This window comes from Ranitomeya variabilis, chromosome 1 (assembly GCF_051348905.1).
Source record: "Ranitomeya variabilis isolate aRanVar5 chromosome 1, aRanVar5.hap1, whole genome shotgun sequence".
Classification (NCBI taxonomy): domain Eukaryota; kingdom Metazoa; phylum Chordata; class Amphibia; order Anura; family Dendrobatidae; genus Ranitomeya; species Ranitomeya variabilis.
Genome location: NC_135232.1, coordinates 180969685 through 180984824, shown reverse-complemented (window position 1 = coordinate 180984824; position 15140 = coordinate 180969685).

The window sequence follows — 15140 nt, the reverse complement described above, 5'->3', positions numbered from 1 at the left end:
CCCCCTCCAATATACTAATATGCCACAAGAAGAAATTTGATATCACCAACAATTCCCATTTTATTTAGGTGTATCTATATAAATGGCCCACCCTGTATATACAGTGTATATATTGTGGTAGTTCAGCTCACTCAGTGGTACATGGAGGAAGAAAACAGGAAAACTATCTCTTTAAATCCTCTGTTGGTCTATTAGACAGATAGCATAAAGCAACATGAAGGGAAAAATAAACACAGTCCTTCAGGCAAAACAGGGAAACAAAAAAACAAAATACTGTAACACAGTCCATACATTTGCTTGGAGCTGCCCGCTCTAGAGCAACACAGGGATAGCACAGGTTCAGTATTTCCTGCTTAGAACACAAACCACTGGAGATCCTCTCTCCAGCCCTACTGGGTTCCAGCTGTTTAAGCCCCAGACCACGCCCTTTGGTAGAGATAAGATGGACAACCTCCCACCCACTCTATCCTCTTCCTCAAAAACCCAGCCCTTTAAACTAATTGACTGTTAACCCCTCACAGCTTATGGATTTTTCTATCACTGAGGCCAATAACCGCAGAGTTACATATCCCCCCTCCAGTACCTCACTAGTGACTTTGTCAGCATTACCAACTATTATTACTTTAAGCTTTAAGTATGGAAACTCCTCAGTCTTCAGGGAACCCCAAGAACTCCTTGTCATCACTATTGTCCATATTTATGAAGCGCCATGGTGGCAGTTTGGTGCCATCTGCACAGCAGGACAACACAACTGTGTAATGGATTTTCTTGTACCCTGAGGTTTTCACTGCTATAGTTTTGACATCTTTCAAATTTACAGTCTTGCTTGATGGAACATCAAAGGTCAATGGGACTTCATCCATGTTCCCAATCTGAGTTATTTTGAATACATATTCCTTTCTTGCATCCAGTACAAATTTGTGAAAAGACACAATCTTGGTTTCATATTCTATAGGCATTTTGGCGCGATCCTAGTTTTTGTGTGCATAGCAAGGCCACATCTCTTCATACAGTGGGTACACAAAGTATTCAGACCCCTTCAAATTTTTCACACTTTCCTGCATTGCAGCCATTTGGTAATTTCAAAAAGTTCATTTTTTTTCTCATTAATGTATACTTTGCACCCCATCTTGACTGAAAAAAACAGAAATGTAGACATTTTTGCAAATTTATTAAAAAAGAGAAACTGAAATATAACATGGTCATAAGTATACAGACCCTTTGCTTAGACACTCATATTTAGATCACATTCTGTCCATTTCCTTGTGAACCTCCTTGAGATGGTTATACTCCTTCCTTGGAGTCCAGCTGTGTATAAATAAACTGATAGGACTTGATTTAGAAAGGCAAACACCTGTCTTTACAAGACCTCACAACTCACAGTGCATGTCAGACCAAATGAGAATCATGCAAGCATGCGTTTCAAAAAAGATTTATTAAAGTCCATAGGTAATAAATAGTTCCGTGCAGCTCCAGCCTCTTTATTACATCTCTGCAGCACGTGACCGGATGGGAGAATTCTTACTTCCTGTCTAGCATGGCCGCAATACATTCATGACGGCGGCGCTGATGGACCTGCTCTTATGATGATGTTCCACCGCCGCTGTCTGCCTGCTTTTGTGATGCCACTCCACTGGCGCTGGCTTCCCACTTCTGTTATGGTGCTCCACCGATGCCAGCTCCTTGCCACTCTGATGCCAATCCACCGCCCAAGCTCCCTAATACTGTGATGTCGCTTCACCCCATCTACAGATACATTTGTCCAAAAAATATTTATATATACAGTATATTATAATGGCTGTATTCACGGTATATAACTTGGATTCCACAATAAAATGTAATAACAATTAATTCACAATGATGTGTCACGACTCACTAAGCTAAATTCCAACAATCCTTCTTAGAAAGCACTGTAGTCCTTTCACTGATTTCCCTGCACAGATGGGCCAGGCTCAAGTTCTGCAGGGAACCTCATCACATCCTCATTCAAGCTGTTCTTTTGTTTTAAAGATCAAGAGGGTCTCGGAGGTTCCAAGTGATATGACATAATATGATATATCATTCTCACATAAAATACATTTTTTTAAGATGAAAATATAATTGCTCTATTTTACAGAAAAAAAATGTTGAGAATTCTTTGCAGTTTAAAAGGAAATTTCAAGTGCTTGAGACAGAAGAGCAGGTGAGTACAATCTCCTAATAACCTTTGACACACTCAGAATAGGAATTGTTATGTGGATTTACGTAACTGTGTAGTTGCCTGGTAAACAAATGTGATGAGTACAAGATTTTGTGACAATTGCTAATATATACAGAACCTAGAAAATGTTTATACCCCGAGAACTTTTCCAGCGCATATCTTATGGGCATTGAATCCCTATTCCCCACAGCATTGTTACATGCAGTGTACCATATGCAATCTGTCTAAAGAAGGTTCTATAACTTTACCGGTTTTTAGTTGCTTTGTTAATAAATCTGATATTATTTTCCTGCTTTTTGATGAGTGCTAGTTTCTTTGCTCACTGATTATATGACGGGTATCCAATATATTTTTATGCATTTTATATTTTTATATGTATTTTTATACATTGTATTTTTATACAGGTCAAGTGTTCAAATGCCTAGTGTGAACTTACCCTTATATTGATTTATGTAACTCTGTGTGGTTACCTACTTTGTCTTAAGATAAACAAATATGTTGGGGACAAGATATTGTGGGACTTACTAATATATACAGTTCCTAGAAATAGTATTCTTAAGCCGTGAACTTTTCCACATTATTTCTCAATACAACCACAAATTGAAATGCATTTTATTGGGATTTTTTTTATATACCGCATTTTAAGGTGTATAAGACGACTTTTTAACCCCTGAAAATCTTCTTAAAAGTTGGGGGTTGTCTTATACGCTGGGTGCAGACCAATGTGCATATGGTGGGTGGGGGGAGTGGTCCCGATGATGAAGAGAGGGGGAGTCTCATAGGAAAGTGTGAATGGAGTATCCCCCTCTTACCTCATTGTGGCAGCGTGGGGTTTCTGTGCTGGTGAGCGGCAGCGGTGGCTCCTCTTTGTGCCTCATGGGTGTGCTGTGGGGCGGCGGCATAGCTTTGTGCAGCGTCGGGGTTCCTCTGGCATTTCCTCAAAGCCTGGAGGCACCAGCAGCTCCATTGCTGCGATGCAGTGGCCTCTGGGAAAATGGCCGCTGGGGCGGCGCATGCTCAGATTCAGATCTCGTCCCGAGATCTCAGGAGACGAGATCTGAATCTGAGCATGCACCGCCCACAGCGGCCATTTTCCCGGAGGCCACCGCATTGCAGCAATGGAGCTGCCGGTGCCTCCGGGCTTTGAGGAAATGCCGGAGGAGCCCCAATGCTGCACGAAGATACGCCGCCACCCCACAGCACAGAGCACCCATGCAGCACAAAGAGGAGCTGCCGCCGCTCCCCAGCACAAAGACCCCACGCTGCCACAATGAGGTATTAGGGGGATACTCCACTCACACTTTCCTGTGAGACGTCCCCTTTCTTTGTCATCAGGACCACTCCCCCCCAAAAGGCACATTAGTCACCGGCCCAATAAGATGACACATGGCATATAAGAAGACCCCCAACTTTAAAGAAGATTTTATATTTTAACTGGAAAAGTTGGGGGGTCATCTTATACGCCCAGTCGTCTTATACGCCCAGTCGTCTTATACGCCGGAAAATACGGTACAAACACAAACTACTTTGAAATGATACATTGTTTTCTAACTATATTAAAGATATAAATCTAAAAATTGTGAGTGTGTGTAAAGAGAAAGGTAAATAGCTGTAGTAATGCAATTGCATACATATGCATATTCTTAAACTAATACTTTGTTGAAGTATCCTTTCAATTTATGACATCACTCTTTTTAAGTAGGAGTCTAACATTATTGAATATCTAGAATATGGCAATTTTTGCTTACTTTTCTTTGCAAAATGCTCCAAAACTTTCAGATTGTGAAGGAACCTCATGTGTACAGCCCTCTTCAGGTCAACTTACAGATTGGATTCTGTAATCTGACTGGTGATTCCAAAACATTAAACTTATTTTAGCTAAGCCATTCTGTTGTTGCTTGGGGGTATGCTTAGGGTCATTGTCATGCTGAAAGGTGAAATTGCTCTTTAGCTTTAGCATTTAAGCACAGGCTTGAAGATTTTATTGGAAAATTGTACAGTGCTCTTTTGGTGATCCACAATGTTGGCTTTTCAGCAAACATACATTTTGGAATCATGGCCAAAAAGTTCAACCATTATCTTATGAGTTCATAACACATTTTCCCACATACTTTTGGCAGGTTTATGCAGGTTTTTCCAGAACATAGCTGGACTTTTATATTGTTCATTGTAAGAAAAGTCTTCCATCTTGCCATCGTACCCCACAGGCGAGATATATTAAGAATAAAGGAGATTGTTATCACATGCAGTACTCATCCATTATTTGTCAGGAATTCTTGTAGGTCCTTTAATGGTGCTTTAGGCTTCTTTACAGCTCCCCAGACCAATTTTCTTCTTGTCTTTTCATCAATTTTTACGCAACACTTTTCTACATATTTTCAACAGCTGTCAAGTTCAGTCTAATTTTTTTGGTTGATGTTTGTTTCTATGATATCAAAGAGTTTTCCTTTAACTGCTACATATAATTAATACATAAAAGTTTCAGTACGTTAAAACATTATTATTTTTGCAAATATAAAGATGCAAAATATTTTATTATGCCAATTTTCTTATTTTTATTTAGAGGAAACTTAGCAACAATTCAAATAACTAAAATATTTCTGAACACTATTGTTAATCGTAATTGCACTACAAAATTTGATCCTCTTTCAGTTTCCACTTTTTTTTGCTTATATAATTTATGGATTTCATTTTCCTTGATATCTTTTCTCTATAACCAGAATATCATGGTGAAATATACCACCATGATTGCTGCTCACTGCTCCTCAATTTGGTGGAAGAAAGTCTAGATGCGAATGTAAGAAATGCATCTTTAAGGACATGTTACAGCCAAGGTCCTTATATGTTTTTGAGGAGATTTTCCACCAACTCTTCATAGTTTTCTGCTCTTGAGTTTCCAAAAAATTAGATACCACTAATATGAATGCTACTCATGCAAACTTTTCCTTGCCCTGCAACAAATGGGGAAATTCCTTATCTTGAAGAAGCTTAAGGACATTTTTACTCTCTGGCTGAAGTGAATGTTGGAGAGGCCAGTCTCTTTTATTGTAGTGATATTATCTTGCTCGACTATAAGGGTATGTGCACACGTCCGGATTTCTTGCAGAAATTTCCTGAAGAAAACCAGAAATTTTCTGCAAGAAATCCGCATTTTTTTTTTGCGTTTTTTTTTTCGTTTTGTTCACGTTTTTTTTAGCATTCTGCAAGCGTAATTAGCTTGCAGAATGCTAAAGTTTTCCAAGCGATCTGTAGCATCGCTTGGAAAACTGACTGACAGGTTGGTCACACTTGTCAAACATAGCGTTTGACAAGTGTGACCATCTTTTTACTATAGATGCAGCTTATGCAGCATCTATAGTAAAAGAGAGAATGTTTAAAAATAATAAAAAAAATAAAAAAATGCTTATACTCACCCAGACGATCTCCTCAGCGACGTCCGTTCCACTTCCTATAGCTGGTGTGTGTGCGCAGGACCTTCCATGACGTCGCGGTCACGTGAGCGGTCACATGACCGCTCACGACCAATCACAAGACAATGACGTCATCACAGGTCCTTCACCGCACACCAGCTACAGAAACCGAAGCGGCAGCATGCAGCGGAGAGGCGGGAAGACATCGAGGGTGAGTATAGGACTATTTTTTATTTTTATTCTTTTTTTTTTACCACTTATATGGTGCCCAGTGCGTGGAGAGTCTCCTCTCCTCCACCCTGGGTACCAACCGCACACAATCTGCTTACTTCCCGCATGGTGTGCACAGCCCCGTGCGGGCAGTAAGCAGATCAATGGACTCCTAGGTGTGCGGAATCCCCTGCAATTCCGCATTATAACCCCTTCATGATCCAGCCTATTTTGGCCTTAATGACCTTGCCGTTTTTTGCAATTCTGACCAGTGTCCCATTATGAGGTAATAACTCCGGAACGCTTCAACGGATCCTAGCGATTCTGAGACTGTTTTTTCGTGACATATTGGGCTTCATGTTAGTGGTAAATTTAGGTCGATAATTTCTGAGTTTATTTGTGAAAAAAACGGAAATTTGGCGAAAATTTTGAAAATTTCTCAATTTTCACATTTTGAATTTTTATTCTATTAAACCAGAGAGTTATGTGACACAAAATAGTTAATAAATAACATTTCCCACATGTCTACTTTACATCAGCACAATTTTGGAAACAAATTTTTTTTTTGCTAGGAAGTTATAAGGGTTAAAATTTGACCAGTGATTTCTCATTTTTACAACAAAATTTACAAAACCATTTTTTTTAGGGACCACCTCACATTTGAAGTCAGTTTGAGGGTTCTATATGGCTGAAAATACCCAAAAGCGACACTATTCTAAAAACTGCACCCCTCAAGGTGCTCAAAACCACATTCAAGAAGTTTATTAACCCTTCAGGTGTTTCACAGCAGCAGAAGCAACATGGAAGTAAAAAATGAACATTTAACTTTTTAGTCACAAAAATTATCTTTTAGCAACAATTTTTTTATTTTCCCAAGGGTAAAAGGAGAAACTGGACCATGGACGTTGTTGTCCAATTTGTCCTGAGTACGCTGATACCTCATATGTGGGGGTAAACCACTGTTTGGGCGCACGGCAGGGCTCGGAAGGGAAGGAGCGCCATTTGACTTTTTCAATGAAAAATTGGCTCCAATCTTCAGCGGACACCATGTCGCGTTTGGAGAGCCCCCGTGTGCCTAAACATTGGAGCTCCCCCACAAGTGACCCCATTTTGGAAACTAGACCCCCAAAGGAACTTATCTAGAAGGATAGTGAGCACTTTAATCCCCCAGGTGCTTCACAAATTGTTCCGTAAAAATGAAAAAGTACTTTTTTTTCACAAAAAAATTATTTTAGCCTCAATTTTTTCATTTTCACATGGGCAACAGGATAAAATGGATCCTAAAATTTGTTGGACAATTTCTCCTGAGTACACCAATACCTCACATGTGGGGGTAAACCACTGTTTGGGCACATGGTAAGGCTCGGAAGGGAAGGAGCGCCATTTGACTTTTTGAATGAAAAATTATCTCCATCGTTAGCGGACACCATGTCGCGTTTGGAAAGCCCCTGTGTGCCTAAACATTGGAGCTCCTCCACAAGTGACCCCATTTTGGAAACTAGACCCCCCAAGGAACTTATCTAGAGGCATAGTGAGCACTTTAAACCCCCAGGTACTTCACAAATTGATCCGCAAAAATGAAAAAGTACTTTTTTTCACACAAAATTTCTTTTAGCCTCAATTCTTTCATTTTCACATGGGCAACAGGATAAAATGGATCCTAAAATTTGTTGGGCAATTTCTCCTGAGTACGCCGATACCTCATATGTGGGGGTAAACCACTGTTTGGGTGCACGGCAAGGCTCGGAAGGGGAGGCTTGCCATTTGACTTTTTGAATGGAAAATTAGCTCCAATCGTTAGCGGACACCATGTCGCGTTTGGAGAGCCCCTGTGTGCCTAAACATTGGAGCTCCCCTACAAGTGACCCCATTTTGGAAACTAGACCCCCCAAGGAACTTATCTAGATGCATAGTGAGCACTTATAACCCCCAGGTGCTTCACAGAAGTTTATAACGCAGAGCCATGAAAATAAAAAATAATTTTTCTTTCCTCAAAAATGATTTTTATCCCAGAATTTTTTTATTTTCCCAAGGGTAATAGGAGAAATTGGACCCCACATGTTGTTGTCCAGTTTGTCCTGAGTACGATGATACCCCATATGTGGGGGTAAACCACTGTTTGGGCGCACGGCAGGGCTCGGAAGGGAAGGCACGCCATTTGGCTTTTTGAATGGAAAATTAGCTCCAATCATTAGCGGACACCATGTCGCGTTTGGAGAGCCCCTGTGTGCCTAAACATTGGAGCTCCCGCACATTTGACCCCATTTTGGAAACTAGACCTCCCAAGGAACTAATCTAGATGTGTGGTGAGCACTTTGAACCCCCAAGTGCTTCACAGAAGTTTATAACGCAGAGCCATGAAAATAAAAAATACTTTTTCTTTTCTCAAAAATGATTTTTTAGCCCACAACTTTTTATTTTCCCAAGGGTAACAGGAGAAATTGGACCCCAAAAGTTGTTGTCCAGTTTCTCCTGAGTATGCTGATACTCCATATGTGGGGGTAAACCACTGTTTTGGCACACATCGGGGTTCGGAAGGGAAGTAGTGACGTTTTGAAATGCAGACTTTGATGGAATGCTCTGCGGGCGTCAGGTTGCGTTTGCAGAGCCCCTGATGTGCCTGAACAGTAGGAACTCCCCACAAGTGACTCCCCTTTGGAAACTAGACCCCCAAGGGAACTTATCTAGATGTGTGGTGAGCACTTTGAACCCCCAAGTGCTTCACAGAAGTTTATAACGCAGAGCCGTGAAAATAATAAATGTGTTTCCTTTCCTCAAAAATATTTTTAGCCCAGAATTTTTTATTTTCGCAAGAGTAACAGGAGAAATTGGACCCCAAAAGTTGTTGTCCAGTTTCTCCTGAGTACACTGATACCCCATATGTGGGGGTAAACCACTGTTTGGGCATATGCCGGGGCTCGGAAGGGAAGTAGTGACGTTTTGGAATGCAGACTTTGATGGAATGGTCTGCGGGCATCATGTTAGGTTTGCAGAGCCCCTGATATGCCTAAACAGTAGAAACACCCCACAATAGACCCCATTTTGGAAACTAGACCCCCCAAGGAACTTATCTAGATGTGTGGTGAGCACGTTCAACCCCCAAGTGCTTCACAGAAGTTTACAACGCAGAGCCGTGAAAATAAAAAATCATTTTTCTTTCCTCAAAAAAGATGTTTTAGCAAGCAATTTTTTATTTTCACAAGGGTAACAGGAGAAATTGGACCCCAATATTTGTTGCCCAGTTTGTTGTGAGTACGCTGATACCCCATATGTGGGGGTAGACCACTGTTTGGGCATATGCCGGGGCTCGGAAGGGAAGTAGTGGCATTTGAAATGCAGACTTTGATGGAATGGTCTGCGGGCATCACATTGCATTTGCAGAGCCCCTGATGTGCCTAAACAGTAGAAACACCCCACAAGTGACCCCATTTTGGAAACTAGACCCCCCAAGGAACTTATCTAGATGTGTGATGAGTAGTGTTGAGCATTCCGATGCTGCAAGTATCGGGTATCGGCCGATACTTGCTGTATCGGAATTTCCGATACCGAGATCCGATATTTTTGTGATATCGGGTATCGGTATCGAAACAACATTAATGTAAAAATGTGTAAAAGAAAGAATTAAAATAAAAAATATTGCTATACTCACCTGTCCGACGCAGCCTGGACCTCAGCGAAGGAACCGGCAGCGTTGTTTGTTTAAAATTCGCGCTTTTACTTGGTTACGTGAATTCCCGGCTTGTGATTGGTCAGGGCGGCCATGTTGCCGGGACGCGGACCAATCACAGCAAGCCGTGACGAAATTACGTCACGGCTTGCTGTGATTGGTCCGCGTCCCGGCAACATGGCCGCCATTAACCAATCACAAGCCGTGACGTCACGGGAGGCTGGACTTGCGCACTTTTTAAAAAACGCGCGTGTCCAGCCTCCAGTGACGTCCCGGCTTGTGATTGGTCAGGGCGGCCATGTTGCCGGGACGCGGACCAATCACAGCAAGCCGTGACGAAATTACGTCACGGCTTGCTGTGATTGGTCCGCGTCCCGGCAACATGGCCGCCATTAACCAATCACAAGCCGTGACGTCACGGGAGGCTGGACTTGCGCACTTTTTAAAAAACGCGCGTGTCCAGCCTTCAGTGACGTCCCGGCTTGTGATTGGTCAGGGCGGCCATGTTGCCGGGACGCGGACCAATCACAGCAAGCCGTGACGAAATTACGTCACGGCTTGCTGTGATTGGTCCGCGTCCCGGCAACATGGACGCCATTAACCAATCACAAGCCGTGACGTCACGGGAGGCTGGACACGCGCGTTTTTTAAAAAGTGCGCAAGTCCAGCCTCCCGTGACGTCACGGCTTGTGATTGGTTAATGGCGGCCATGTTGCCGGGACGCGGACCAATCACAGCAAGCCGTGACGTAATTTCGTCACGGCTTGCTGTGATTGGTCCGCGTCCCGGCAACATGGCCGCCCTGACCAATCACAAGCCGGGAATTCACGTAACCAAGTAAAAGCGCGAATTTTAAACAAACAACGCTGCCGGTTCCCTCGCTGAGGTCCCGGCTGCGTCGGACAGGTGAGTATAGCGATATTTTTTATTTTAATTCTTTCTTTTACACATTTATATGGTTCCCAGGGCCTGAAGGAGAGTTTCCTCTCCTTCAGACCCTGGGAACCATCAGGAATACCGTCCGATACTTGAGTCCCATTGACTTGTATTGGTATCGGGTATCGGTATCGGATTGGATCCGATACTTTGCCGGTATCGGCCGATACTTTCCGATACCGATACTTTCAAGTATCGGACGGTATCGCTCAACACTAGTGATGAGCACTTTCAACCCCCAAGTGCTTCACAGAAGTTTATAACGCAGAGCCGTGAAAATAAAAAATAATTGTTCTTTCCTCAAAAATTATGTTTTAGCAAGTAATTTTTTATTTTTGCAAGGGTAACAGGAGAAATTGGACCCCAACAGTTGTTGCCCAGTTTGTCCTGAGTACGCTGGTACCCCAAATGTGGGGATAAACCACTGTTTGGGCGCACGTTGGGGCTTGGAAGGGAGGGAGCACCATTTGACTTTTTGAACGCAAGATTGGCTGGAATCAATGGTGGCGCCATGTTGCGTTTGGAGACCCCTGATGTGCCTAAACAGTGGAAACCCCTCAATTCTAACTTCAACACTAACCCCAACACACCCCTAATCCTAATCCCAACTGTAGCCATAACCCTAATCACAACCCTAACCCCAACACACCCCTAACCACAACCCTAACCGCAACACACCCATAACCCTAATTCCAACCCTAACCCTAATCCTAACCCTAATCCCAACCCTAACCCTAATCCCAACCCTTACCACAACTGTAACCCCAATACACCCCTAACCCTATCCGTAACGCTAACCACAAGCCTAATCTTAACCCTATTTCCAACCCTAGCCCTATTTCCAACCCTAACTCTAATTCCAACCCTAACCCTAAGGCTATGTGCCCACGTTGCGGATTCGTGTGAGATTTTTCCGCACGATTTTTGAAAAATCTGCAGGTAAAAGGCACTGCGTTTTACCTGCAGATTTACAGCAGATTTCCAGTGTTTTTTTGTGCGGATTTCACCTGCGGATTCCTATTGAGCAACAGGTGTAAAACGCTGCGGAATCCGCACAAAGAATTGACATGCTGCGGAAAATACAACGCAGCGTTTCTGCACAGAATTTTCCGCACCATGGCACAGTGGATTTGGTTTTCCATAGGTGTACATGGTACTGTAAACCTGATGGAAAACTGCTACGAATTCGCAGCGGCCAATCCGCTGCGGATCCGCGGCCAATCCACTGCGGATCTGCGGCCAATCCGCTGCGGATCCGCGGCCAATCCACTGCGGATCCGCGGCCAATCCGCTGCGGATCCTCGGCAATCCGCTGCGGATCCGCAGCCAAATCCGCACTGTGTGCACATGCCATAACCCTAACCCTACCCGTAACCCTAACCCTACCCCTAACCCTACCCCTAGTTCCAACCCTAACCCTAGTGGAAAACGAAAAAAAAAATATATATATATATTTTCTTTATTTTATTATTGTCCCTACCTATGGGGGTGATAAAGGGGGGGGGTTATTTATTATTTTTTTTATTTTGATCGCTGTGATAGAACCTACCACAGCGATCAAAATGTACTTGTAAGGAATCTGCCGGCTGGCAGATTCGGCGGGCGCACTGAGCATGCGCCCGCCATTTTGGAAGATGGCGGCGCCCAGCGAGGAGACGTACGGACACCGGGAGGATCGGTAAGTATGAAGGGGTGGTGGGGGGGTGGATCGGAGCACAGGGGGGGTAATCGGACCACAGGGGGGGTGAATCCAAACAAGGAGGGAGCGGACAGGAGGACGGGGGAGCCGGCAGGCGGACGGAGGGGACCGGACCCCATAACGGAGGACTGGGGGGGCGATCGGTGGGTGTGGGGGGAGGTCATTTCAGTATTTCCAGCCATGGCCGATGATATTGCAGCATCGGCCATGGCTGGATTGTAATATTTCACCAGTTTTTTAGGTGAAATATTACAAATCGCTCTGATTGGCAGTTTCACTTTCAACAGCCAATCAGAGCGATCGTAGCCACGGGGGGGTGAAGCCACCCCCCCTGGGCTGAAGTACCACTCCCCCTGTCTCTGCAGATCGGGTAAAATGGGAGTTAACCCCTTCACCCGATCTGCAGGGACGCGATCATTCCATGACGCCACATAGGCGTCATGGGTCGGATTGGCACAGGTTTTCATGACGCCTACGTGGCGTCATGGGTCGGGAAGGGGTTAATGAACATGTTGCTTTTTTTTCCGCTATGCGATTTTTTCGCGGAAAAAAGGCTACATTTGCACAAAAAATGCGGAATACACTGAAAATAATGGGAGGCATATGTTAGCATTTTTTTCGCGTTTTTATCACGTTTTTATAGCGAAAAAACGCGAAAAAACCGCGAAAAATACTGAACATGTGCGCATGGCCTAACACTCACACAGAATGAAAAGGCACTGGCATGCACTCTGTCGTATGGTGAGGTGCTGGTATAACGGGCCAGAGGACCCTTAGTCCATAGAGTAAAAATTAACCACAGATGTTGTTTTTGGGTGATATAAGAAAATAAAGTTTATTACAATTGATGAGAACAAAAAAGTAAAATTGGTAAAGCTCAGGAAAGATTTATAGAGCGACTACGTTCAAGTGACGTTTTGACCTGTCCCAGGTCTTATTCAATACGCGGCTGCAAGAAAGAGAGATACATCAATATCATAGTTACACACCGAGGTAAAATCAAATCAGGCAATATGACAAATTACATAACATAAAAACATTTCATATGATACAATCCCAAATTTGTATATATGAATATAGCATTGTATAGCATTTTATATGTATAGAATTGTATATACAAAAAATGGCATAGTGACATTAAACCTGAATGCAATCCACAAAATGTGGTTAAGGTAGGTAGGGCATAAAATATAAAGTCAACTAGTCCCAACATAATAATGATCAAGGCTTGACTAATGTTCATATCAGATGCTTACTTGGTAATTCTTTAGTCATGTGGATAGATGTAGTCTGTGTGGGGCTACTTCCCAGGTTATGGTAGTGTACAAAGTAAACTGTGGAAAAAAGTAAAAATTGGAGATGAGTCTCATAGCTTAACAGGAATAATGGCTAGTCTTCGATGCAGTACCTGTATAGTCATCAAAATGAAAGGGATGTGGCGATATGTTGTGGAAGTAAATAGATATTGTTAGGGGTTTGAGAAATACCAGGGCTATAATGCAGGCTGGGCTATGTTGATCGTTGGTGGAATAGGGTATCTGTACCTTTAAACTGTCTTAGCAGTGGCGCTCCAGCACTTTGCCTTGCATCCTGTGCCGGTGCTTGGCATCCCGGCCGGAAGTTGCATATGCTACTTTCTGCACCTCCAATCTAGGACATGTGTGGATTCATGGTGATGCGCCGGAGGCGCGTCACAGAGGGCAACACGTGACCAGGTGTCAGAAATGTAATGGGGCAGGGTCACAGATCATGGAAATGTCACCATGGGGATATGATACCTTTAGTACGTGTAGTCAAAGGATTACAGGGTATTAATTGGAGGGGGAATGTAATATGTGGCAAAAAGGTTGAGCCCCAATTAATGAAATGGTGAAGGGATCACACTATAATGATGAAAATGCAAATAAATGGTGTATGTTGGGCATGTCGTAGATCCATATCATGTGGGCTATGGGGAGTAAGAGTCTCCTTTAAGGGAGCTGGATTACAGGGTACTAATTGAAGGGAAAGTGCACTATGTGACAAAACTATAAATCCCCAGTTAATTAAATAATGAAGGGGTCACACTAGCAAGTAATGGTAAACTGACTGAACAGAGAACTAGTCTGAACTGGTGCATAACCAAAAACAACTTACATAGCAAATAGATAAATGGCTGCACTCAATTGTACGAAAGCAAGGAATGTGTGATACATGAAATGTGAATAGCATAATGGCTTGTGAAATCTATGAAAAACTCATGAGATGTTTAGCACAAATTATGGCCCCCAAGTGCCCTCCCAGCATGTGGGTGTGAGCTATTTCGAGCACTGCCCGAAGGTAAGATTGGGGCACTACCAGTTATTTTACCACCTCATCCTGGATTTTATCAACCCTATAGAGTAACTCCTGGTTGATCGCCATACATGGGGAAACCAACTCCGCCCCCAGTTGCTGAGCAGTGAGTGTAGGACCTGCGATGACATCGCGGCTTATGATTGTTCGCGTGAGTGGTCACATGACCAATCACAAGCCGCGATGTCATCGAAGGTCCTTCACTCTGCATTCTTAGGAACGGAGGCTGCCGGTTACATCGCTAAGGTCCAGGGTCCGCCGGAGTGAGTATATCCATATTTTTTATTTTTATGCTTTATTTTTTACATGAATATGGATCCCAGGGCCTGAAGGAGAGTTTCCTCTCCTTCAGACCTTGGGAACCATCTAGGATACCTCCGATATTTGTGTCCCATTGACTTGTATTGGTATCGGGTATCGGTATCGGCGAGATCCAATATTTTGCCGGTATTGGCCGATCCAATCCGATACCGATACTTTCGAATATCGGAAGGTATCGCTCAACACTATTGATGATGTGATGGTTTCATAAAAATGGCCCAGTTGGTGGACATTTTTCCTACTCCTGAATTGCACCAGGTATGCATGGCCCTCCCCTCTAATCCCTGTGGGTGAAAAGAGCCAGCATCATTGTCTGAGGGTAATCTTTTTAGCAAGTCTTCCACAACGGCCCTCTGACATGCA